Genomic DNA, 27878 nt, shown 5'->3' with positions numbered 1-27878 from the left:
CCCCCCCCCCCCCCCCCCCCCCCCCCCCCCCCCCCCCCCCCCCCCCCCCCCCCCCCCCCCCCCCTTGATTTGATTAGACATAAAAAGTCTGATATTATTGGAATTTACTTTGAGTGGGACATTTGGATGGATAGAGGGATGAATGAATGGGGATAGATGGATGGACGAACGAACGAACGGAAAAACAAACAAATGAATAAATGAACGAACTATTCGATAAATAACTCAATCCCTTAATCACCAGTCAGTCATTCAACAAATCAAGAGATGTAATGGTCTAACCGTGGTTATTGTTGTCCCCGTCCAGGTGAAGTGTGACCACTACGGCCGGCTGACCTGGAGCCTCTGTACATGGAGGACCTGGTGGTTCAAATGCTGTCTGACGTCTGTCCTGGCTGACATGGACAATCAGGGAGTTCAAGATCAGCTCTGTGAGTAACATTCACTTCAGTAACAATCACCTCAGAAACAATCACCCTCAGAACAATCACTTCAGTAACAATCACCTCAGAAACAATCCACTTCAGTAACAATCACCTCAGAAACAATCACCTCAGTAAACACTCACCTCCAGTAACCAATCACCTCAGTACAATCACCTCAGAAACATTCACCTCACGAAACAATCACCTCAGAAACAATCACCTCAGTATACAATCACCTCAGTAACAATCACCTCAGTAACAATCACCTCAGAAACATTCTACCCTCAGAAACATTCACCTCAGTAACAATCACCTCAGTAACAATCCACCTCAGTAACAATCACCTCAGAAACAATCACCTCAGTAACAATCACCGCAGTAACAATCACCTCAGAACACTGTCACTTCACCTCAGTAAACAATCACCTCAGTAACAATCACCCTCACAGTAACAATCACCTCAGTAACAATCACCTCAGAAACAATCACCTCAGTAACAATCACCTCAGTAACAATCACCTCAGAAACAATCACCTCAGTAACAATCACCTCAGTAACAATCACCTCAGTAACAATCACCTCAGTAACAATCACCTCAGTAACAATCACCTCAAGTAACAATCACCTCAGTAACAATCACCTCAGTAACAATCACCTCAGAAACATTCACCTCAGTAACATTCACCTCAGATAATATGGCAGCTTCTCTGTTACTGTCACTCTATTGAAAGCTGTAGCCCAACTGAAGAGCTTTCAGTTCACTAGGACGACCTGTTTTTATTTACACCATCAGTACCAAGACAGATCAAACTGTTCAATCCTCTAATCGCTTAGATCCTGATCTACAAAGTACATTTCTAGACCTGGTGTGGAGGTCCGACTTTATTTTTTTTTAAATGTATTTATTTATATTTTATTTAACCTTTTATTTAACCAGGTAAGTCAGTTAAGAACAAATTCTTATTTACAATGACGGTCTACCCCGGCCAAACCCGGGACGACGCTGGGCCAATTGTGCGCCGCCCTATGGGGACTCCCAATCACGGCCGGATGTGATTCAGCCTAGATTCAAACAGGACTGTAGTGTCACCTCTTGCACTGAGATACAGTACCTTAGACCGCTGCGCCACTCGGGAAGCCCCCAAGAGGAAATACCCTGCATTCCTGTCCTGAATATCCCTCAATCTGTGTCTCTTCAGGAGGGTCGTCCCAGCTTCCCTCGGGTGGTGAGACACTTCCACTACACGGTGTGGCCAGACCACGGGGTCCCTGAGACCACCCAGTCCCTCATCGAGTTCGTACGGACCGTCAGGGACTACATCGACAGAGCCCCAGCACTGGAGCCACCGTTGTTCACTGCAGGTAGGTGTAAGGGCCACATCGGTGTGTGTGGAAGGGGAGATTGTGTGTGGTGTGTGTGTGTGTGTGTGTGTGTGTGTGTGTGTGTGTGTGTGTGTGTGTGTGTGTGTGTGTGTGTGTGTGTGTGTGTGTGTGTGTTCAAACTCAGGAAACGATGCCAGTGTAGATGTAAACTTAGCGGAGTCAGAGGGTTCGTCTCCCACCAGAAAAAGTTTCCCCCTTGGCAGACATGAGTCAAAGAAAATTCAAGCAACGTGACTGAGAAAATGTAGTGAGGCCGATGAATAATTGATCAGCTCCATACATTAGACTAGTCCCCTCGCAGGGTTGGGGAGTAACAGATTACATGTAAGGGATTACAAAAAAACAGTAACTGTAATCCGTTACCAGCTAAATTATTGTAATCAGATACTTTTGAAAAACTCGATGATTACTTCGAGGATTACTTTTAAATTTAAAAAAGATGTTTGCGAGAAGAAAAAAAAATCTTTGACACTTCTCTGTTTTCTCAATGACATTCAAATCAGCATTGAAAAAAGGTGCAAGTTTACATTTGTTCCCCCTGAGCAAGTCTGACCACAAGTCAGAGACCACTATGATGACACACCAAATATGTTTGATGGATTGTGGGAAAAGAGCAGGAATAGGCTTTTGTAGGCTACAGTCCAAGTTGTCTTCCAATGGTGCGACTGCTGTCGGCATCCAAAGACTTTCCAACTTGAATAAACACTTGGAGGTCAGGATGACAGCAGTGGTGTAGTCTACGACGATACAGATATCACTTATTATTGATATCTACATAACGTATTGATGTGAATCACACTGCTGCTCTCTCATTTAGCTATTTGCGCTTTACAGATTGTGGTTGTTGTGGATGTCTGTTCACAAATCTAAATGTGTATTTGAACCTAATAATAGTTGAATTCAAGAAGTTTAAGATGTCTATCATTCATTGTTTTTGAAACCAGTGGACAGCCAGTTTAAAATGTGCTCTGGAAACAGCTGCATAGTGCGGATCCCAGCCTATCAAATAAATGTGTGGATTATATTGCTCAATCTAATTCATGCTGATAAAAAATAATAATCCATAGACGTAATGGACACCTGCTCAAACTCACACACTTTGGATAGACTTAAAGGGGCAATATGTAGTTGCTACATCCATTTTTTGTATTTATAAATGTATATATAAATATACCCATTGATTCTTGAAGAATATAACTTATAAATGCTTCTTGAGTTTAGTTGAACTGTCATACCCCATCAGAACCCAAATATAAGCTTGTTTTTCTCCAATGTTTGTAAACAACATGAATGTAAACAAACACTGTATAGCCTCATAACATGGTTAAAACAATAATGTTGATATCATGGATGGTCAGTCCTTGCATCCATAGCTCTGTCTATTAATCTGAGAGTGGTTACATTTCTCCAGGCCCCTCCCTCAGCTTTTTACCAAAGCAGAGGCGGGGTGTCCGTTTTGTTATTGTTTCATCGGTGGATTTGCCCTTTAAACAGCTGCATATTATCAATATATCAAAGTGTCACCAACTTAAAGGTCAACAACAGGCCTGTAGCAAATGCAGCATATGACATTCATTAATCACATGTAAATGGCACTTTTCAGTAGTGCTCAAAGCATGCCAATTCATGAGCGCAGCTTTTATTTTTCAAATCAATGAGCCTAATCAGTCCTCCATGAAAAATCATCAACGACAGAGTAGGGCTGGCTAATAAGTCCTTAGTTTTGATCGATAAGCAGGGTGTTTGACACTTCCTCTGTCCTTAGTTACTTTTCACAATGAGGGAATGTTTGGCCTCAGGTTAAACAACTAGGCTGATCTATACTTCCATATTTCCAAGTCCTTTTCCTGAAGACCAAGAGGTATAACATTTATTGGAATGACTGGAATTCTGATAGACTTTGGTTTTTAATGTATGAACCTGGCTGATGGTGAACTGGACCACCCTCAGCTCTATATAGACAGAAATGAGATGAACCTGGCTGATGGTGATCTACACTCCTTCAGGATCAGATCAACAGGAATGTAAAGTTCACAGATAAGCCACAACACACTTTCCAGGAAGGAGAAGTAAGTAAGGGTCGATAAGCCACAACACACTTTCCAGGAAGGAGAAGTAAGTAAGGGTTGATAAGCCACAACACACTTTACAGGAAGGAGAAGTAAGGGTCGATAAGCCACAACACACTTTACAGGAAGGAGAAGTAAGTAAGGGTCGATAAGCCACAACACGCTTTACAGGAAGGAGAAGTAAATGAGGGTCGTTAAGCCACAACACACTTTACAGGAAGGAGAAGTAAGTAAGGGTCGTTAAGCCACAACACACTTTACAGGAAGGAGAAGTAAATAAGGGTCGTTAAGCCACAACACACTTTACAGGAAGGAGAAGTAAATAAGGGTCAATAAGCCACAACACACTTTACAGGAAGGAGAAGTAAGTAAGGGTCGTTAAGCCACAACACACTTTACAGGAAGGAGAAGTAAGTAAGGGTCGTTAAGCCACAACACACTTTACAGGAAGGAGAAGTAAATAAGGGTCGATAAGCCACAACACACTTTACAGGAAGGAGAAGTAAGTAAGGGTCGATAAGCCACAACACACTTTACAGGAAGGAGAAGTAAATAAGGGTCGTTAAGCCACAACACACTTTACAGGAAGGAGAAGTAAATAAGGGTCAATAAGCCACAACACACTTTACAGGAAGGAGAAGTAAGTAAGGGTCGATAAGCCACAACACACTTTACAGGAAGGAGAAGTAAGTAAGGGTCGTTAAGCCACAACACACTTTACAGGAAGGAGAAGTAAGTAAGGGTCGTTAAGCCACAACACACTTTACAGGAAGGAGAAGTAAGTAAGGGTCGTTAAGCCACAACACACTTTACAGGAAGGAGAAGTAAATAAGGGTCGATAAGCCACAACACACTTTACAGGAAGGAGAAGTAAATAAGGGTCGTTAAGCCACAACACACTTTACAGGAAGGAGAAGTAAATAAGGGTCGATAAGCCACAACACACTTTACAGGAAGGAGAAGTAAATAAGGGTCGATAAGCCACAACACACTTTACAGGAAGGAGAAGTAAGTAAGGGTCGATAAGCCACAACACACTTTACAGGAAGGAGAAGTAAATAAGGGTCGTTAAGCCACAACACACTTTACAGGAAGGAGAAGTAAATAAGGGTCGATAAGCCACAACACACTTTACAGGAAGGAGAAGTAAATAAGGGTCGATAAGCCACAACACACTTTACAGGAAGGAGAAGTAAATAAGGGTCGATAAGCCACAACACACTTTACAGGAAGGAGAAGTAAATAAGGGTCGTTAAGCCACAACACACTTTACAGGAAGGAGAAGTAAGTAAGGGTAGTTTTTCTGCCAGAGGACAGTCCATTACTCGGCAGTGACTCTTTCTCCCGACGCGGGTATCGCTCTCAGCTACAGGAGTCTGCCATTCCATCACTGTTGGTGACGTCTAGAGCCTCGACCAGTGAACTCCTGACCCTGACCAGCTCCCGCTTATGTACCAGATGTTAGTTGTGCCGTCAAAGTGGAGAGAGAACTCTGTTAGTACTGGTGTACTGTGTTTCAGTGAAGCATGTGGTGTACTGTGTTTCAGTGAAGCACGTGGTGTACTGTGTTTCAGTGAAGCACGTGGTGAACTGTGTTTCAGTGAAGCACATCATCCAGCTGGACGGATATTATGTGCAGCGTCCTGGATGATGGATTGTGATTGATCGTCATCATTTATCATTACTGTGTGTGCGTGTGTGTGTGCGTGTGCGTGTGCGTGTGCGTGTGCGTGTGCGTGTGTGTGTGTGTGTGTGTCAAAGGAGAAATCCTTCAATCAGGATGGTAGCTGTGGAGGCACACCAATTCAATTAAATACCCATATCAAATGATTTTAATATGATTTACCACAAGTGTATAAATACATGGATCTCAATGGTAAATGTTGTGTAAATTACATCAATCACTCTTCTCTCTCTCTCTCTCTTCCCCTTTTCTCTTGCTTTCTCTCTCTCTCTCCGTCCCTATCTCCCTCAGTGCTGGAGTGGGTCGTACAGGGACGTTCATGGTTCTGGACCGGGTCCTTCAACAGCTGGACAGCATAGGAACAGTGGATGTCTACGGCTGTGTGTTTGACCTCCGCCTGCACCGCTCTCACATGGTGCAAACAGAGGTAACGATAGCACAGAATAAAAGTCGCAATTCATTCAACAGAACTGTTTCCATGAGTTGGTACATTTCGGTGAGTATAATGAACGTCAATTTTAGCCAGTGATGCCCAGTGGTAATATATAGCCAGTGATAATATATAGCCAGTGATGCCCAGTGATAATACATAGCCAGTGATAATATATAGCCAGTGATGCCCAGTGATAATATATAGCCAGTGATAATATATAGCCAGTGATGCCCAGTGATAATATATAGCCAGTGATAATATATAGTCAGTGATAATATATTACCAGTGATAATATATAGCCAGTGATAATACATAGCCAGTGATGCCCAGTGATAATACATAGCCAGTGATAATACATAGCCAGTGATGCCCAGTGATAATACATAGCCAGTGATAATACATAGCCAGTGATGCCCAGTGATAATATATAGCCAGTGATAATATATAGCCAGTGATGCCCAGTGATAATATATAGCCAGTGATAATATATAGCCAGTGATGCCCAGTGATAATATATAGCCAGTGATAATATATAGCCAGTGATAATATATTACCAGTGATAATATATAGCCAGTGATAATATATTACCAGTGATAATATATAGCCAGTGGTAATATATAGCCAGTGGTAATATATAGCCAGTGATAATATATAGCCAGTGATGCCCAGTGATAATATATAGCCAGTGATAATATATAGCCAGTGATGCCCAGTGATAATATATAGCCAGTGATAATATATAGCCAGTGATGCCCAGTGATAATATATAGCCAGTGATAATATATAGCCAGTGATAATATATTACCAGTGATAATATATAGCCAGTGATAATATATTACCAGTGATAATATATAGCCAGTGGTAATATATAGCCAGTGGTAATATATAGCCAGTGATAATATATAGCCAGTGATGCCCAGTGATAATATATAGCCAGTGATAATATATAGCCAGTGATAATATATTACCAGTGATAATATATAGCCAGTGATAATATATAGCCAGTGGTAATATATAGCCAGTGATGCCCAGTGATAATATATAGCCAGTGATAATATATAGCCAGTGATAATATATAGCCAGTGACGCCCAGTGATAATACACTGCTCAAAAAAATAAAGGGAACACTAAAATAACACATCCTAGATCTGAATGAATGAACTATTCTTATTAAATACTTTTTTCTTTACATAATTGAATGTGCTGACAACAAAATCACACAAAAATTATCAATGGAAATCAAATTTATCAACCCATGGAGGTCTGGATTTGGAGTCACACTCAAAATTAAAGTGGAAAGCCACACTACAGGCTGATCCAACTTTGATGTAATGTCCTTAAAACTAGTCAAAATGAGGCTCAGTAGTGTGTGTGGCCTCCACGTGCCTGTACGACCTCCCTACAACGCCTGGGCATGCTCCTGATGAGGTGGCGGATGGTCTCCTGAGGGATCTCCTCCCAGACCTGGACTAAAGCATCCGCCAACTCCTGGACAGTCTGTGGTGCAACATGGCGTTCGTGGATGGAGCGAGACATGATGTCCCAGATGTGCTCAATTGGATTCAGGTCTGGGGAATGGGCGGGCCAGTCCATAGCATCAATGCCTTCCTCTTGCAGGAACTGCTGACACACTCCAGCCACATGAGGTCTAGCATTGTCTTGCATTAGGAGGAACCCAGGGCCAACCGCACCAGCATATGGTCTCACAAGGGGTCTGAGGATCTCATCTCGGTACCTAATGGCAGTCAGGCTACCTCTGGCGAGCCCATGGAGGGCTGTGTGGCCCCCCAAAGAAATGCCACCCCACACCATGACTGACCCACCGCCAAACCGGTCATGCTGGAGGATGTTGCAGGCAGCAGAACGTTCTCCACGGCGTCTCCAGACTGTCACGTCTGTCACATGTGCTCAGTGTGAACCTGCTTTCATCTGTGAAGAGCACAGGGCGCCAGTGGCGAATTTGCCAATCTTGGTGTTCTCTGGCAAATGCCAAACGTCCTGCACGGTGTTGGGCTGTAAGCACAACCCCCACCTGTGGACGTCGGGCCCTCATACCACCCTCATGGAGTCTGTTTCTGACCGTTTGAGCAGACACATGCACATTTCTGGCCTGCTGGAGGTCATTTTGCAGGGCTCTGGCAGTGCACCTCCTGCTCCTTCTTGCACAAAGGCGGAGGTAGCGGTCCTGCTGCTGGGTTGTTGCCCTCTTACGGCCTCCTCCACGTCTCCTGATGTACTGGCCTGTCTCCTGGTAGTGCCTCCATGCTCTGGACACTACGCTGACAGACATAGCAAACCTTCTTGCCACAGCTCGCATTGATGTGCCATCCTGGATGAGCTGCACTACCTGAGCCACGTGTGTGGGTTGTAGACTCCGTCTCATGCTACCACTAGAGTGAAAGCACCGCCAGCATTCAAAAGTGACCAAAACATCAGCCAGGAAGCATGGGAACTGAGAAGTGGTCTGTGGTCACCACCTACAGAACCACTCCTTTATTGGGGGTGTCTTGCTAATTGCCTATAATTTCCACCTTTTGTCTATTCCATTTGCACAACAGCATGTGAAATTTATTGTCAATCAGTGTTGCTTCCTAAGTGGACAGTTTGATTTCACAGAAGTGTGATTGACTTGGAGTTACATTGTGTTGTTTAAGTGTTCCCTTTATTTTTTTGAGCAGTGTATATAGCCAGTGATGCCCAGTGATAATATATAGCCAGTGATAATATATAGCCAGTGATAATATATTACCAGTGATAATATATAGCCAGTGATAATATATAGCCAGTGATGCCCAGTGATAATATATAGCCAGTGATAATATATAGCCAGTGATGCCCAGTGATAATATATAGCCAGTGATAATATATAGCCAGTGATAATATATTACCAGTGATAATATATAGCCAGTGATAATATATTACCAGTGATAATATTTTAGCCAGTGGTAATATATAGCCAGTGGTAATATATAGCCAGTGATGCCCAGTGATAATATATAGCCAGTGATAATATATAGCCAGTGATAATATATTACCAGTGATAATATATAGCCAATGATGCCCAGTGATAATATATAGCCAGTGATAATATATAGCCAGTGATGCCCAGTGATAATATATAGCCAGTGATAATATATAGCCAGTGATAATATATTACCAGTGATAATATATAGCCAGTGATAATATATTACCAGTGATAATATATAGCCAGTGGTAATATATAGCCAGTGGTAATATATAGCCAGTGATAATATATAGCCAGTGATGCCCAGTGATAATATATAGCCAGTGATAATATATGGCCAGTGATAATATATTACCAGTGATAATATATAGCCAGTGATAATATATAGCCAGTGGTAATATATAGCCAGTGGTAATATATAGCCAGTGGTAATATATAGCCAGTGATGCCCAGTGATAATATATAGCCAGTGATAATATATAGCCAGTGGTAATATATAGCCAGTGGTAATATATAGCCAGTGATGCCCAGTGATAATATATAGCCAGTGATAATATATAGCCAGTGACGCCCAGTGATAATACACTGCTCAAAAAAATAAAGGAAACACTAAAATAACACATCCTAGATCTGAATGAATGAACTATTCTTATTAAATACTTTTTTCTTTACATAATTGAATGTGCTGACAACAAAATCACACAAAAATTATCAATGGAAATCAAATTTATCAACCCATGGAGGTCTGGATTTGGAGTCACACTCAAAATTAAAGTGGAAAACCACACTACAGGCTGATCCAACTTTGATGTAATGTCCTTAAAACTAGTCAAAATGAGGCTCAGTAGTGTGTGTGGCCTCCACGTGCCTGTATGACCTCCCTACAACGCCTGGGCATGCTCCTGATGAGGTGGCGGATGGTCTCCTGAGGGATCTCCTCCCAGACCTGGACTAAAGCATCCGCCAACTCCTGGACAGTCTGTGGTGCAACATGGCATTCGTGGATGGAGCGAGACATGATGTCCCAGATGTGCTCAATTGGATTCAGGTCTGGGGAATGGGCGGGCCAGTCCATAGCATCAATGCCTTCCTCTTGCAGGAACTGCTGACACACTCCAGCCACATGAGGTCTAGCATTGTCTTGCATTAGGAGGAACCCAGGGCCAACCGCACCAGCATATGGTCTCACAAGGGGTCTGAGGATCTCATCTCGGTACCTAATGGCAGTCAGGCTACCTCTGGCGAGCCCATGGAGGGCTGTGCGGCCCCCAAAAGAAATGCCACCCCACACCATGACTGACCCACCGCCAAACCGGTCATGCTGGAGGATGTTGCAGGCAGCAGAACGTTCTCCACGGCGTCTCCAGACTGTCACGTCTGTCACATGTGCTCAGTGTGAACCTGCTTTCATCTGTGAAGAGCACAGGGCGCCAGTGGCGAATTTGCCAATCTTGGTGTTCTCTGGCAAATGCCAAACGTCCTGCACGGTGTTGGGCTGTAAGCACAACCCCCACCTGTGGACGTCGGGCCCTCATACCACCCTCATGGAGTCTGTTTCTGACCGTTTGAGCAGACACATGCACATTTGTGGCCTGCTGGAGGTCATTTTGCAGGGCTCTGCAGTGCTCCTCCTGCTCCTTCTTGCACAAAGGCGGAGGTAGCGGTCCTGCTGCTGGGTTGTTGCCCTCTTACGGCCTCCTCCACGTCTCCTGATGTACTGGCCTGTCTCCTGGTAGTGCCTCCATGCTCTGGACACTACGCTGACAGACATAGCAAACCTTCTTGCCACAGCTCGCATTGATGTGCCATCCTGGATGAGCTGCACTACCTGAGCCACGTGTGTGGGTTGTAGACTCCGTCTCATGCTACCACTAGAGTGAAAGCACCGCCAGCATTCAAAAGTGACCAAAACATCAGCCAGGAAGCATAGGAACTGAGAAGTGGTCTGTGGTCACCACCTACAGAACCACTCCTTTATTGGGGGTGTCTTGCTAATTGCCTATAATTTCCACCTTTTGTCTATTCCATTTGCACAACAGCATGTGAAATGTATTGTCAATCAGTGTTGCTTCCTAAGTGGACAGTTTGATTTCACAGAAGTGTGATTGACTTGGAGTTACATTGTGTTGTTTAAGTGTTCCCTTTATTTTTTTGAGCAGTGTATATAGCCGGTGAATGCTGTCTTCCCCACAGCAGATGAACAGTAGTATTGATGTGAATGCTGTCCTCCCCACAGCAGATGAACAGTAGTGTTGATGATATGGATGTGAATGGTGTCCTCCCCACAGCAGATGAACAGTAGTATTGATGTGAATGCTGTCCTCCCCACAGCAGATGAACAGTAGTGTTGATGATATGGATGTGAATGCTGTCCTCCCCACAGCAGATGAACAGTAGTATTGATGTGAATGCTGTCCTCCCCACAGCAGATGAACAGTAGTATTGATGTGAATGCTGTCCTCCCCACAGCAGATGAACAGTAGTATTGATGTGAATGCTGTCCTCCCCACAGCAGATGAACAGTAGTATGGATGTAAATGCTGTCCTCCCCACAGCAGATGAACAGTAGTGTTGATGATATGGATGTGAATGCTGTCCTCATCACAGCAGATGAACAGTAGTATTGATGTAAATGCTGTCCTCCCCACAGCAGATGAACAGTAGTATTGATGATATTGATGTGAATGCTGTCCTCCCCACAGCAGATGAACAGTAGTGTTGATGATATTGATGTAAATGCTGTCCTCCCCACAGCAGATAAACAGTAGTGTTGATGATATTGATGTAAATGCTGTCCACCCCACAGTACCAGTACTCCTTCCTCCACCAGTGTGTTCGAGATGTCCTGAGAGCCAGGAAGCTCCGTAGTGAGCAGGAGAACCCTCTCTACCCCATCTATGAGAACTTCAACCCAGACTACTACCGTGGTAAGACTATACCACTATACCAAGACTCTATATCCAGACTACTACCATGGTAAGACTATACCACCATACCAAGACTATATATACAGACTACTACCATGGTAAGACTATACCAAGACTATATATCCAGACTACTACCATGGTAAGACTATACCACTATACCAAGACTATATATCCAGACTACTACCATGGTAAGACTATACCAAGATTATATATCCAGACTACTACCATGGTAAGACTATACCACCATACCAAGACTATATATACAGACTACTACCATGGTAAGACTATACCAAGATTATATATCCAGACTACTATCATGGTAAGACTATACCACCATACCAAGACTCTATATCCAGACTACTACCATGGTAAGACTATACCAAGACTATATATCCAGACTACTACCATGGTAAGACTATACCAAGACTATATATCCAGACTACTACCATGGTAAGACTATACCAAGACTCTATATCCAGACTACTACCATGGTAAGACTATACCACCATACCAAGACTCTATATCCAGACTATAGATATAGGTCTACCAATATAATTAGAATTACAAGCACGGACAGACGGCTGTAAGCCTACCAATAGAATTACCATGACTGGAACGGACAAAGCCAACATGGCAGCTGGTCCCCCCACCGGAGAACATTGACTTGATGGCAATGTCCCGTTCCAGTATGTCTAACTCTATGGCTTTAATCACAGTTCCATTTTGAGTCGCTAAAACGATAATCCCCTAAACCGTCTAAACGACTTAGTCATACGGAAGGGTACATTTAGTACACGTGTTTGACATAATATTTGACTAAATGTACCTTTATTTTGTCTTACTCTCTTCAGATTTTGTGTACACGGGACGCTAAAGACAGTCCGGGTTCCTCTCCACACAACTGAGTGAGAATGAAAAGCAGGGAAGAATCTGTTCAGTACCACCAGACCGCCAGTCTGTCCCCACTAAAGGACTATAGACGGGGGTCCTTTATTTATGTTTGATACACTGTTGGTTCAACCTCTCAGGATGTCTATTTAAAATGGAGCAGATCGACATCTGGAAATATTGACATTACGTTCACTCATACCTGAATCTTAGGTTGCATTCAATGAGATATATGTGATTATATTGTTTTGCACCTACTTGTAAGCACTTCCAAGAAACAGTATTCTTAAACTCATGTTATTTCAATATTAGTAATGTCTGATGAAAAGACAAAAGGAACTGATATAAACGTAAATATAATGATTCTTATTCAACGTAACAGATAAAAAAAGATGAATGAAAGCTATCAGGCGAAGCAATAAATGGGATTCTATGAGGCGTAGCTACGTCACAAAGCATTATTATGACGAGGCTTGACCACCTAAAAACCTCCCCTGAAGGAACCTTCCCTGCATCCTAAGTGGCACCCTATTCTCTATGGGCCCTAATCAAAAGTGGTGCACTATATAGGGAATAGGGTGCCGTTTGGGTACAAAGCCCTTTCTGTATAATATATTCTAAATCGTAGTTGCTGGTTTGTAGTTAAAACTGTTTTAACCCGGAGCAGACAGACAGACAGCTAGCTGTCTTGAGAGTAGCTCATCACAATGCTGTCTATATCCTTGTGTAAAGTAGCAGATCGTCTGTACAGTTGGTTGTGTTGTGAATAGTCCTCTTATCTTTAAACATAGCGTCAGTTCATGTTGTGTGTGTGTGTGTACCATTGAGATTGTACAGAAGAGCCTGGAGGAGGGAACAGCATATAGTTTGTATAAGTACGCCATCTCAGCTACCTATGTTTTCTAGGGCGAAGGGAACACTCGACTGGAAAACAAACGCCATCTTGTATTCGGTTATCTCCGAAAGAGGTGGTAACCTTTTTTCCAATGTCTTTCAAACCAAGATGGAGGGAGTGTTCATGAGAGGGACTGTATGGGTTTTGTACATTACCTTCCTCAAAACATGATGTTGCATTTCTGTTCATCCTTTTGGCATAAAACTAGGCTGATGGATGTGTCTGTGAACATACGAGCGGTGATCTTTCTATGTCATGTTGAACTGAGCGGGAGATCCCTTCAACTGAATCTCAGCTGGCCGGCTTCCTGGTCTAAACAGAAGTAGGTCTTCAGAAGTAGGACGAAACTAAAAACAACTGAAGAAACTTCACACAATAAGCAATACTGGTCAAATCCTGCTGAGATCCTGGGGATAAAGTGAGAGAATTGACTAAATGTCAACATCCTGACCCTGTGAGAGGTCTGTAGTGGCCAAGACACTGACCTTTCCAGACTACAGGTTTGGGACGTGGCATTTTCTCTGTCTGAGCTTCTCTGAGCCCCAAGCCACGGGAACAAAGACTGAGCTACAGAAGAGACTGTGTTGGTTGGCATTCTTCCCATTGTTACTGAAAATATTGCAGATCTTCAGAAGCTCTCATTACGTTAGTATTTCAAAATCAATCTGTATCTACATATAAATAGTACGTTCAGATTGAATCTTCTCTCCAATGGCTCCCATTATGTTAGTGTCTCGACAAAAATCACATATTTATTTTAACTTTGTTGTTCAATTTAAACATGAAAATACTAGCTTTAAAACAGAAATACTAAGAGAATCATTTTCAGGGTTCTGACTCCTCCCAGTTGTATCAGATGGAACACATTCTGACTCCTCCCCGTAGTATCAGATGGAACACATTCTGACTCCTCCCAGTAGTATCAGATGGAACACATTCTGACTCCTCCCAGTAGTATCAGATGGAACACATTCTGACTCCTCCCAGTAGTATCAGATGGAACACATTCTGACTCCTCCCCATAGTATCAGATGGAACACATTCTGACTCCTCCCCGTAGTATCAGATGGAACACATTCTGACTCCTCCCAGTAGTATCAGATGGAACACATTCTGACTCCTCCCAGTAGTATCAGATGGAACACATTCTGACTCCTCCCAGTAGTATCAGATGGAACACATTCTGACTCCTCCCAGTAGTATCAGATGGAACACATTCTGACTCCTCCCCATAGTATCAGATGGAACACATTCTGACTCCTCCCAGTAGTATCAGATGGAACACATTCTGACTCCTCCCAGTAGTATCAGATGGAACACATTCTGACTCCTCCCAGTAGTATCAGATGGAACACATTCTGACTCCTCCCCATAGTATCAGATGGAACACATTCTGACTCCTCCCCGTAGTATCAGATGGAACACATTCTGACTCCTCCCCGTAGTATCAGATGGAACACATTCTGACTCCTCCCAGTAGTATCAGATGGAACACATTCTGACTCCTCCCAGTAGTATCAGATGGAACACATTCTGACTCCTCCCAGTAGTATCAGATGGAACACATTCTGACTCCTCCCAGTAGTATCAGATGGAACACATTCTGACTCCTCCAGTAGTATCAGATGGAACACATTCTGACTCCTCCCAGTGGCAGGGATATTGAATTTCCTGTTTAGTCCTATTCCCATCTTCACAAAAAAATGCCGGCGCTCGTCATTGCTTGTGCACCAAATGACCCCACACAGCAAGTAAGGCAATGTATACAGTATTATGTAGAGTAGAGCACCAGTCTCTCAGGCTTGACCCTCTCACCCCTGTCCTCCCCTATAAGCCTAAAGGTCATATCATAAAGAGATTGTCTCCAGATAATACAGTACAGAAACATCAACTCTCTCCATCTGTTCTCCTCCCTGCTGGGAGTTGAGTGGATTTAATAGTGTGTTAAGCTCCACTGTGGATTCCTCAAAAGTCTTTCATTACAGAAATCTATATCAATCCCCCATCCCTCCTGTCAAACTAATACGCTCTTAGATCCCCAATGACCCTCTGGAACACATCTCTCTGAGTTCCACCAGAGTATGGCTCGTGCCCATACAGCAGCTAGAACTTAATGTGAAGGCGCTTAGCTACCTGATGAATGTTCTTCCAACGTTTCTGTTTTGCTGTTACATGGCTACTACGTCGCTCACCAACCAACAGTTGAGCTGCAGGGGGAAACCTTCTAACCGAGGCCTTTAGAAAGAAACACGGAGATTAGGGACAGAGGTGTTGGAGGCAAATCAGAGGAATTTACTGTCTTTAACAGAGAAGTCATGGTGTAAGCCTGCCATATTTATCATTTACAGTATGTACCATTTACAGCATGTATAATTTACAGTAGGTATAATTCCACATGACCTATGGGATGGTTGTGCATCTGGAATATGAGCATAGCTTAAACTAACTGAAAGAATGTTCCCTAGTCTAGAATGTTCCCTAGTCTAGAATGTTCCCTAGCCTAGAATGTTCCCTAGCTTAGAATGTTCCCTAGCCTAGAATGTTCCCTAGCCTAGAATGTTCCCTAGCCTAGAATGTTCCCTAGCCTACAATGTTCCCTAGCCTAGAATGTTCCCAAGCCTAGAATGTTCCCTAGCCTACAATGTTCCCTAGCCTACAATGTTCCCTAGCCTAGAATGTTCCCTAGCCTAGAATGTTCCCTAGCCTAGAATGTTCCCTAGCCTAGTATGTTTCCTAGTCTAGAATGTTCCCTAGCCTAGAATGTTCCCTAGCCTAGAATGTTCCCTAGCCTAGTATGTTCCCTAGCCGAGTATGTTCCCTAGCCGAGTATGTTTCCTAATCTAGTATGTTCTCTAGCCTAGTATGTTCCCTAGCCTAGAATGTTCCCTAGCCTAGAATGTTCCCTAGCCGAGTATGTTCCCTAGCCGAGTATGTTTCCTAATCTAGTATGTTCTCTAGCCTAGTATGTTCCCTAGCCGAGTATGTTTCCTAGCCTAGAATGTTCCCTAGCCTAGTATGTTCCCTAGCCGAGTATGTTTCCTAATCTAGTATGTTCTCTAGCCTAGTATGTTCCCTAGCCGAGTATGTTTCCTAGCCTAGAATGTTCCCTTTCATTTAAAAGTAGGGAATGATCTTGTTTCTTTTCATCTGTTTGTTTTTCATAATCATACTGCTGGCAATGGAGGAGAGAGGTGTTGATGTATGTTCCTAAATGTTTTCTAACTCTGTTTCCTGTCTCTTAATCTGTTTCCTGTCTCTTGTTAATACGATGAGGTAATCTGCCAACTCATTACGTTCAGCACATAGTTAACTATGAACCGTTCCTCCCTCTGGAGAACTAAGGTTGTATTAATTAATCACTTATGTAGGCTGATGTAGGTTGCGTCCCAAAAGGTAAGGCATCCTATTCCCTATATAGCGCACTACTATTGACCAGAGCCCATAGGGCTGCGGTTAAAAGTAGTGTACTATGTAGGGAATAGGGTGCCATTTGGAGCACACAGCCATAGAGTGATTAATCATAGGAGTAGTATCTCTCTAGAGCAGTATCTTACTCGGTGAGCATACTGACAAAATAAGGAAGCCTTTTCCAAGCCAGAGCGGACCAAAGGGCAGGAGCCTGTGAGGCAACTTAATGTACTAGTACACTCCCTGGACAGGACACTAGTCTGTCTGACTATACTGGTGTAGATTAATATACTAGTACACCCCCTGGACAGGACACTAGTCTGTCTATACTGGTGTGTCTGTCTATACTGGTGTAGATTGTATATTTGATTGCGTTAACATATTGTGACTAGCACAGGTGTCACAACCCAACAACTGTCACGTGACCTCACCTACAGGGAAGAGCTGTGCTTCTCTGTCTCATTGTGTTGCACTGGATCATTGTGAATGACTGTATACAATGTTATGTTGTGAATATGCCTGGTTTTGTAACCCATGTTTATCCATGTGTATTGTTTGGTATGATAAGCTATGTGTTATGCATGTAAGTAAAAAAGCTAAACATTGTTTTGAATATATGATTACATTAATAATGCCAAGAATATGCAACCATGTTAAATATGTTAATCATGTACAATAAAATAAGAATATAGATACATCTAGTTGACATTTTTTATGAGATATTCCACATGATGCACTATAAACATTTTGTTTGTAAAAAATGTTTTATTCCCAACTGCAATTTTACCTGCTTAGAAATGATGTACATGACGTTATTTTACTTAACATAATTTAGAGAGGATAGAGCCGGCATGCTAGGACTGAATATCCTGGTAGGACTGAATATCCTGGTAGGACTGAATATCCTGGTAGGACCGAGTATCCTGGTATCCTGGTAGGACTAATTATCCTGGTAGGACTGAATATATCCTGGTAGGGCTGAATATCCTGGTAGGACTGTTTCTTGCATACCCCAACTCCCCCTGAGACTCCCACAGAGAGTTCAGGTCAGAGCCATGGTCCACCATTTACTAGTGTCCCTGGACCGGTTGGAGGGTTCTCCCACAGAGAGTTCAGGTCAGAGCCATGGTCCACCATTTACTAGTGTCCCTGGACCGGTTGGAGGGTTAAGTGCCCCCCTGCACAACGATAGACTTTTCATCTTGTTGACTCTGGAATTCGAACCGGCGACTGTTACTGCCCCAACGCTCTAACCTCTAACCTCGAGGCTACCTGACATCCTGATACAAGCTGACCCTACACAGACAGTCTAATGACGATGCATTCTACAATTTCATTATTTAATTTTTTAAAGATCCGTCTTGGTCCTCTTCCCACTCTACCACTGCGTCCCAAATAGCACCGCAGCACCTACAGTATATACAGCAATGAACTACTTTTGACCAGAGCTCTATGGGTCCTGGTGCTTTCACTTCTACACCTCTCACGGGTCTGTCTCTCTCTCTTCCTATTCTCTCTCTCTTCCTATTCTCTCTCTCTCTCTCTGTGTCTCTGTCTCTCTCTTTCTATTCTCTCTTCTCTCTCTCTCTCTGTCTCTCTCTCCCTAGTCTTTCTCTCTCTTTTCATATTCTCTCCTTCTCTCTCTCTCTCTCTCTCTCTCTCTCTCTCCCTAGTCTTTCTCTCTCTTTTCCTTTTCCTATTTCAATTCCACCCATCAGGATACCTGGCAGCTGTTATTTAGAGGCCTGTAGAACCGTTTGACCTCTATAATCAGGATACCTGGCAGCGGTTATTTAGAGGCCTGTATAACCTTTGACCTCTATAATCAGGATACCTGGCAGCGGTTATTTAGAGGCCTGTAGAACCGTTTGACCTCTATAATCAGGAAACCTGGCAGCTGTTATTTAGAGGCCTGTAGAACCTTTGACCTCTATAATCAGGATACCTGGCAGCGGTTATTTAGAGGCCTGTAGGACCTTTGACCTCTATAATCAGGATACCTGGCAGCTGTTATTTAGAGGCCTGTAGAACTTTTTGACCTCTATAATCAGGATACCTGGCAGTGGTTATTTAGAGGCCTGTAGAACCTTTGACCTCTATAATCAGGATACCTGGCAGCGGTTATTTAGAGGCCTGTAGAACTTTTTGACCTCTATAATCAGGATACCTGGCAGCGGTTATTTAGAGGCCTGTAGAACCTGTTGACCTCTATAATCAGGATACCTGGCAGTGGTTATTTAGAGGCCTGTAGAACCGTTTGACCTCTATAATCAGGATACCTGGCAGCTGTTATTTAGAGGCCTGTAGAACCTTTGACCTCTATAATCAGGATACTTGGCAGTGGTTATTTAGAGGCCTGTAGAACCTTTGAACTCTATAATCAGGATACCTGGCAGCTGTTATTTAGAGGCCTGTAGAACCTTTGACCTCTATAATCAGGATACCTGGCAGCTGTTATTTAGAGGCCTGTATAACCTTTGACCTCCATACAGGTATATATAGTCAAGTGTGGAAACAATCTAATAGAAATGGAAGGAGATTCACTAGGCCTCGGGATTCATAGATTCCACACACACAGACGCACACACACAGACACATACACGAATGCATGCACACACTCACACACTCCCTACCCTTCTGTCTGAGCCAAAGCTACATCCTTTAATCCCGTTTGTCAGAACAAGGTATTTCCGATGTGGATTACGGTGGTGGTTTATACCATAGTTCCACCTCCCTCTCTGCACCAATCTCCCGCTGATATAATTCAGGGAGGCATTAGTACCATTTAATCTCTAATCTCTATTTTGTATGAGATGTGATTCACCGTGCTTCTACACCTGCATTGCTTGCTGTTTGGGGTTTTAGGCTGGGTTTCTGTACAGCACTTCGAGATATTAGCTGATGTACGAAGGGCTATATAAAATAAACTTGATTTGAACTTGATTTGATGCACTGCTTGTTAACGGTTGGAATGAGGAATAGGGTTTTAGATCTGAACATGTGATTTGATGATTTGAGGCACTGCTTGTTAACGGTTGGAATGAGGAATAGGGTTTTAGATCTGAACATGTGAATTACCATAATCTGACAAACTGAAACGGTTACCTGACAGGTCCTCTTTACCGTTGGTCTTTATTTGATAATTACATGGATTTAAATAGATGTGTAAAGGGTTCAAGGTCAGAGTCTGATAAAATATCATGTCTGTCTGGGAGTCCTTTCTTTTAACCTTCTCATTCTCTGAAGGTAATTCTCTTCTCATTCTCTGAAGGTAATTCTCTTCTCATTCTCTGAAGGTAATTCTCTTCTCATTCTCTGAAGGTAATTCTCTTCTCATTCTCTGAAGGTAATTCTCTTCTCATTCTCTGAAGGTAATTCTCTTCTCATTCTCTGAAGGTAATTCTCTTCTCATTCTCTGAAGGTAATTCTCTTCTCATTCTCTGAAGGTAATTCTCTTCTCATTCTCTGAAGGTAATTCTCTTCTCATTCTCTGAAGGTAATTCTCTTCTCATTCTCTGAAGGTAATTCTCTTCTCATTCTCTGAAGGTAATTCTCTTCTCATTCTCTGAAGGTAATTCTCTTCTCATTCTCTGGAGGTAATTCTCTTCTCATTCTCTGAAGGTAATTCTCTTCTCATTCTCTGAAGGTAATTCTCTTCTCATTCTCTGGAGGTAATTCTCTTCTCATTCTCTGAAGGTAATTCTCTTCTCATTCTCTGAAGGTAATTCTCTTCTCATTCTCTGAAGGTAATTCTCTTCTCATTCTCTGAAGGTAATTCTCTTCTCATTCTCTGAAGGTAATTCTCTTCTCATTCTCTGAAGGTAATTCTCTTCTCATTCTCTGAAGGTAATCTTCTCTGAAGGTAATTCTCTTCTCATTCTCTGGAGCTTTCATGAACAACACTTGACTTGTTCAGTGGTTGGGGAACAACACTTGACTTGTCCAGTGGTTGGGAAACAACACTTGACTTGTTCAGTGGTTGGGGAACAACACTTGACTTGTTCAGTGGTTGGGGAACAACACTTGACTTGTTCAGTGGTTGGGGAACAACACTTGACTTGTTCAGTGGTTGGGGAACAACACTTGACATGTTCAGTGGTTGGAGAACAACACTTGACTTGTCCAGTGGTTGGGGAACAACACTTGACTTGTTCAGTGGTTGGAGAACAACACTTGACTTGTCCAGTGGTTGGGGAACAACACTTGACTTGTCAAGTGGTTGGGGAACAACACTTGACTTGTCCAGTGGTTGGGGAACAACACTTGACTTGTCCAGTGGTTGGGGAACAACACTTGACTTGTCCAGTGGTTGGGGAACAACACTTGACTTGTTCAGTGGTTGGGGAACAACACTTGACTTGTTCAGTGGTTGGGGAACAACACTTGACTTGTTCAGTGGTTGGGGGACAACACTTGACTTGTTCAGTGGTTGGGGAACAACACTTGACTGGTTCAGTGGTTGGGGAACAACACTTGACTGGTTCAGTGGTTGGAGAACAACACTTGACTTGTTCAGTGGTTGGGGAACAACACTTGACTTGTTCAGTGGTTGGGGAACAACACTTGACTTGTTCAGTGGTTGGGGAACAACACTTGACTTGTTCAGTGGTTGGGGAACAACACTTGACTGGTTCAGTGGTTGGGGAACAACACTTGACTTGTTCAGTGGTTGGGGAACAACACTTGACTTGTTCAGTGGTTGGGGAACAACACTTGACTGGTTCAGTGGTTGGGGAACAACACTTGACTTGTTCAGTGGTTGGGGAACAACACTTGACTTGTTCAGTGGTTGGGGAACAACACTTGACTGGTTCAGTGGTTGGAGAACAACACTTGACTGGTTCAGTGGTTGGGGAACAACACTTGACTTGTCCAGTGGTTGGGGAACAACACTTGACTTGTTCAGTGGTTGGGGAACAACACTTGACTGGTTCAGTGGTTGGGGAACAACACTTGACTGGTTCAGTGGTTGGAGAACAACACTTGACTTGTCCAGTGGTTGGGGAACAACACTTGACTTGTCCAGTGGTTGGGGAACAACTCTTGACTGGTCCAGTGGTTGGGGAACAACACTTGACTTGTCCAGTGGTTGGGGAACAACACTTGACTGGTTCAGTGGTTGGGGAACAACACTTGACTGGTTCAGTGGTTGGGGAACAACACTTGACTGGTTCAGTGGTTAGGGAACAACACTTGACTGGTTCAGTGGTTGGGGAACAACACTTGACTGGTTCAGTGGTTGGGGAACAACACGTGACTGATTCAGTGGTTGGGGAACAACACTTGACTTGTCCAGTGGTTGGGGAACAACACTTGACTTGTCCAGTGGTTGGGGATGGGAGGGAGATATAAAGGTCAGCCTAATAAAACACTCTGCAGAGAGTTCATCAAAAACACCTCTGGTACCAAGCCTCAGTTGTAAACTTGATCTGTCCTGCTCTCATTCCCCCTTCTAAAAGGTCTGATTGTTTTCCTTTTATCGATCCCTCCATCCAGTCTCCTGAAGACTGAAGAAATAAAATATCTAGACAGAAGGAAACATTTTACATTTAGAAGCAATCTAAGCTATTCTTCATTTGGTGTTCACCTTACAATGTGTTCTTCTGTCTACAGCAGCAAATGAATCCTGCAGCGACAGGAAATGTGAATTATTATGTGGATTATAATTAATAAGACTTCACATTTCCTGTTGCTCCAGGATTATTTTGCTGCTGTAGCAAACTGTCTCAATTTAAGATCCAAAATCTGTATACCCGTGCCGTGTGTCGTGTGTCGTGTGCCGTGTGCCGTGTGTCGTGTGCCGTGTGCCGTGTGCCGTGTGCCGTGTGCCGTGTGCCGTGTGCCGTGTGTCGTGTGCCGTGTGCCGTGTGCCGTGTGTCGTGTATCGTGTGTCATGTGTCATGTCCACACAGAAGTTTATTCGGCAGCAGCGTAAGGTCTAGCAAAGCTACACATGGTAGACAGAAGCCACCTTTAAAGGAGAACAATAAATTAATTATATATTTTGTTCGGGGCAAATCAAATCTGACACTTTAAAAGTGTAAATTACAAACTTTAGAATACTTTTTAAACCTCAAATACACTATAAGTTTGCATTTCCTGCTGTGCAGGACAATTCTCAGCAACAAAAGAGTGATCAAATTAAGATCATACATCTGTAGTGTGCATCCCAAATGGGAACTTTTCCCTTATATAGTGCTATTGACCAGGGCCCATAGGGAATAGGGTGCCATTTGTGACGCAACCATAGAGCGAGCTTCTAAGAATAACGAATGCACTTTTCTCTGTGATAAGCTTGGCTGTCATGGTAACCTCCATTAAATACATGCATAATTAATAGCAGCTGCTCTCCTATCAGGAGACTAACAACAACAACAAGAAGACAAGGCTGATGAGGAAGAGAGTGAGACGCCATCATAACACAAACATCTGTCATTCACCTGTAACCAGGTGAGACACCATCATAACACAAACATCTGTCATTCACCTGTAACCAGGTGAGACGCCATCATAACACAAACATCTGTCATTCACCTGTAATCAGGTGAGACGCCATCATAACACAAACATCTGTCATTCACCTGTAACCAGGTGAGACGCCATCATAACACAAACATCTGTCATTCACCTGTAACCAGGTGAGACGCCATCATAACACAAACATCTGTCATTCACCTGTAACCAGGTGAGACACCATCATAACACAAACATCTGTCATTCACCTGTAACCAGGTGAGACACCATCATAACACAAACATCTGTCATTCACCTGTAACCAGGTGAGACACCATCATAACACAAACATCTGTCATTCACCTGTAACCAGGTGAGACGCCATCATAACACAAACATCTGTCATTCACCTGTAACCAGGTGAGACGCCATCATAACACAAACATCTGTCATTCCCCTGTAACCAGGTGAGACGCCATCATAACACAAACATCTGTCATTCACCTGTAACCAGGTGAGACACCATCATAACACAAACATCTGTCATTCACCTGTAACCAGGTGAGACGCCATCATAACACAAACATCTGTCATTCACCTGTAATCAGGTGAGACGCCATCATAACACAAACATCTGTCATTCACCTGTAACCAGGTGAGACGCCATCATAACACAAACATCTGTCATTCACCTGTAACCAGGTGAGACGCCATCATAACACAAACATCTGTCATTCACCTGTAACCAGGTGAGACACCATCATAACACAAACATCTGTCATTCACCTGTAACCAGGTGAGACACCATCATAACACAAACATCTGTCATTCACCTGTAACCAGGTGAGACACCATCATAACACAAACATCTGTCATTCACCTGTAACCAGGTGAGACGCCATCATAACACAAACATCTGTCATTCACCTGTAACCAGGTGAGACGCCATCATAACACAAACATCTGTCATTCCCCTGTAACCAGGTGAGACGCCATCATAACACAAACATCTGCCATTCACCTGTAACCAGGTGAGACACCATCATAACACAAACATCTGCCATTCACCTGTAACCAGGTGAGACACCATCATAACACAAACATCTGTCATTCACCTGTAACCAGGTGAGACGCCATCATAACACAAACATCTGCCATTCACCTGTAACCAGGTGAGACGCCATCATAACACAAACATCTGTCATTCACCTGTAACCAGGTGAGACACCATCATAACACAAACATCTGTCATTCACCTGTAACCAGGTGAGACGCCATCATAACACAAACATCTGACATTCACCTGTAACCAGGTGAGACGCCATCATAACACAAACATCTGTCATTCACCTGTAACCAGGTGAGACACCATCATAACACAAACATCTGTCATTCACCTGTAACCAGGTGAGACACCATCATAACACAAACATCTGTCATTCCCCTGTAACCAGGTGAGACACCATCATAACACAAACATCTGTCATTCACCTGTAACCAGGTGAGACACCATCATAACACAAACATCTGTCATTCACCTGTAACCAGGTGAGACACCATCATAACACAAACATCTGTCATTCACCTGTAACCAGGTGAGACACCATCATAACACAAACATCTGTCATTCACCTGTAACCAGGTGAGACACCATCATAACACAAACATCTGTCATTCACCTGTAACCAGGTGAGACACCATCATAACACAAACATCTGTCATTCACCTGTAACCAGGTGAGACACCATCATAACACAAACATCTGTCATTCAGCTGTAATCAGGTGAGACACCATCATAACACAAACATCTGCCATTCACCTGTAACCAGGTGAGACACCATCATAACACAAACATCTGTCATTCAGCTGTAATCAGGTGAGACACCATCATAACACAAACATCTGCCATTCACCTGTAACCAGGTGAGACACCATCATAACACAAACATCTGCCATTCACCTGTAACCAGGTGAGACACCATCATAACACAAACATCTGTCATTCACCTGTAACCAGGTGAGACACCATCATAACACAAACATCTGTAATTCAGCTGTAATCAGGTGAGACACCATCATAACACAAACATCTGACATTCAGCAGTAACCAGGTGAGACACCATCATAACACAAACATCTGTCATTCACCTGTAACCAGGTGAGACACCATCATAACACAAACATCTGCCATTCACCTGTAATCAGGTGAGACACCATCATAACACAAACATCTGCCATTCACCTGTAACCAGGTGAGACACCATCATAACACAAACATCTGCCATTCACCTGTAACCAGGTGAGACACCATCATAACACAAACATCTGTCATTCACCTGTAACCAGGTGAGACACCATCATAACACAAACATCTGTAATTCAGCTGTAATCAGGTGAGACACCATCATAACACAAACATCTGACATTCAGCAGTAACCAGGTGAGACACCATCATAACACAAACATCTGTCATTCACCTGTAACCAGGTGAGACACCATCATAACACAAACATCTGTAATTCAGCTGTAATCAGGTGAGACACCATCATAACACAAACATCTGTCATTCACCTGTAACCAGGTGAGACACCATCATAACACAAACATCTGCCATTCACCTGTAACCAGGTGAGACACCATCATAACACAAACATCTGTCATTCACCTGTAACCAGGTGAGACACCATCATAACACAAACATCTGTAATTCAGCTGTAATCAGGTGAGACACCATCATAACACAAACATCTGTCATTCAGCTGTAATCAGGTGAGACACCATCATAACACAAACATCTGTCATTCAGCTGTAATCAGGTGAGACACCATCATAACACAAACATCTGTCATTCAGCTGTAACCAGGTGAGACACCATCATAACACAAACATCTGTCATTCACCTGTAACCAGGTGAGACACCATCATAACACAAACATCTGTCATTCACCTGTAACCAGGTGAGACACCATCATAACACAAACATCTGTCATTCACCTGTAACCAGGTGAGACACCATCATAACACAAACATCTGTCATTCACCTGTAACCAGGTGAGACACCATCATAACACAAACATCTGTCATTCACCTGTAACCAGGTGAGACACCATCATAACACAAACATCTGTCATTCACCTGTAATCAGGTGAGACACCATCATAACACAAACATCTGTCATTCACCTGTAACCAGGTGAGACACCATCATAACACAAACATCTGTCATTCACCTGTAACCAGGTGAGACACCATCATAACACAAACATCTGCCATTCAGCTGTAACCAGGCGAGACACCATCATAACACAAACATCTGCCATTCAGCTGTAACCAGGCGAGACACCATCATAACACAAACATCTGACATTCACCTGTAATCAGGTGAGACGCCATCATAACACAAACATCTGTCATTCACCTGTAACCAGGTGAGACACCATCATAACACAAACATCTGCCATTCACCTGTAACCAGGTGAGACACCATCATAACACAAACATCTGACATTCAGCAGTAACCAGGTGAGACACCATCATAACACAAACATCTGTCATTCAGCTGTAACCAGGTGAGACACCATCATAACACAAACATCTGTCATTCAGCTGTAATCAGGTGAGACACCATCATAACACAAACATCTGTCATTCACCTGTAACCAGGTGAGACACCATCATAACACAAACATCTGTCATTCAGCTGTAATCAGGTGAGACACCATCATAACACAAACATCTGCCATTCACCTGTAACCAGGTGAGACACCATCATAACACAAACATCTGTCATTCACCTGTAATCAGGTGAGACACCATCATAACACAAACATCTGCCATTCAGCTGTAACCAGGTCAAATCATCAGTAAATCTGTAAATCTGATTACTTATAATGGTTTTCTGAAAGACTGCAGTGCAGTTTAAAAGTTAATGTTATAGTTAAAATGATCCTCTTAAGGATCCGTTTTTTCAATTTTCGTCTAAAATGACATACCCAAATATAACTTCCTGTAGCTCAGGCCCTGAAGCAATGATATGCATATTCTTAGTAGCATTTGAAAGGAAACACTTTAAAGTTTGTGGAAATGTGGAAGGAATGTAGGAGAATATAACACAATAGATCTGGTAAAAGATAATACAAAGAAAAAACCAACCATTCTTATGTATTTTTTTTGTACCATCATCTTTGAAATGCAAGAGAAAGGCCATAATGTATTATTCCAGCCCAGGTGCAATTTAGATTTTGGCCACTAGATGGCAGCAGTGTATGTGTGACGTTTTAGACTGATCCAATAAACCATTGCATTTATGTTCAAAATGTTGTATCAAGACTGCCCAAATGTGCCTAAT

General features: G+C 43.0%; 1 pseudogene; it reads left to right on the top strand.

Moving 5' to 3' along the window:
* Nucleotides 1-307: 307 nt before the first annotated feature.
* On the top strand, nt 308-17774 carry LOC120043571 (annotated as a pseudogene).
* The last annotated feature ends 10104 nt before the right edge of the window (nt 17775-27878 follow it).

This window comes from Salvelinus namaycush, unplaced genomic scaffold (genome assembly GCF_016432855.1).
Source record: "Salvelinus namaycush isolate Seneca unplaced genomic scaffold, SaNama_1.0 Scaffold960, whole genome shotgun sequence".
Lineage (NCBI taxonomy): Eukaryota > Metazoa > Chordata > Actinopteri > Salmoniformes > Salmonidae > Salvelinus > Salvelinus namaycush.
This window is presented reverse-complemented; position numbering and strand designations above follow the sequence as displayed.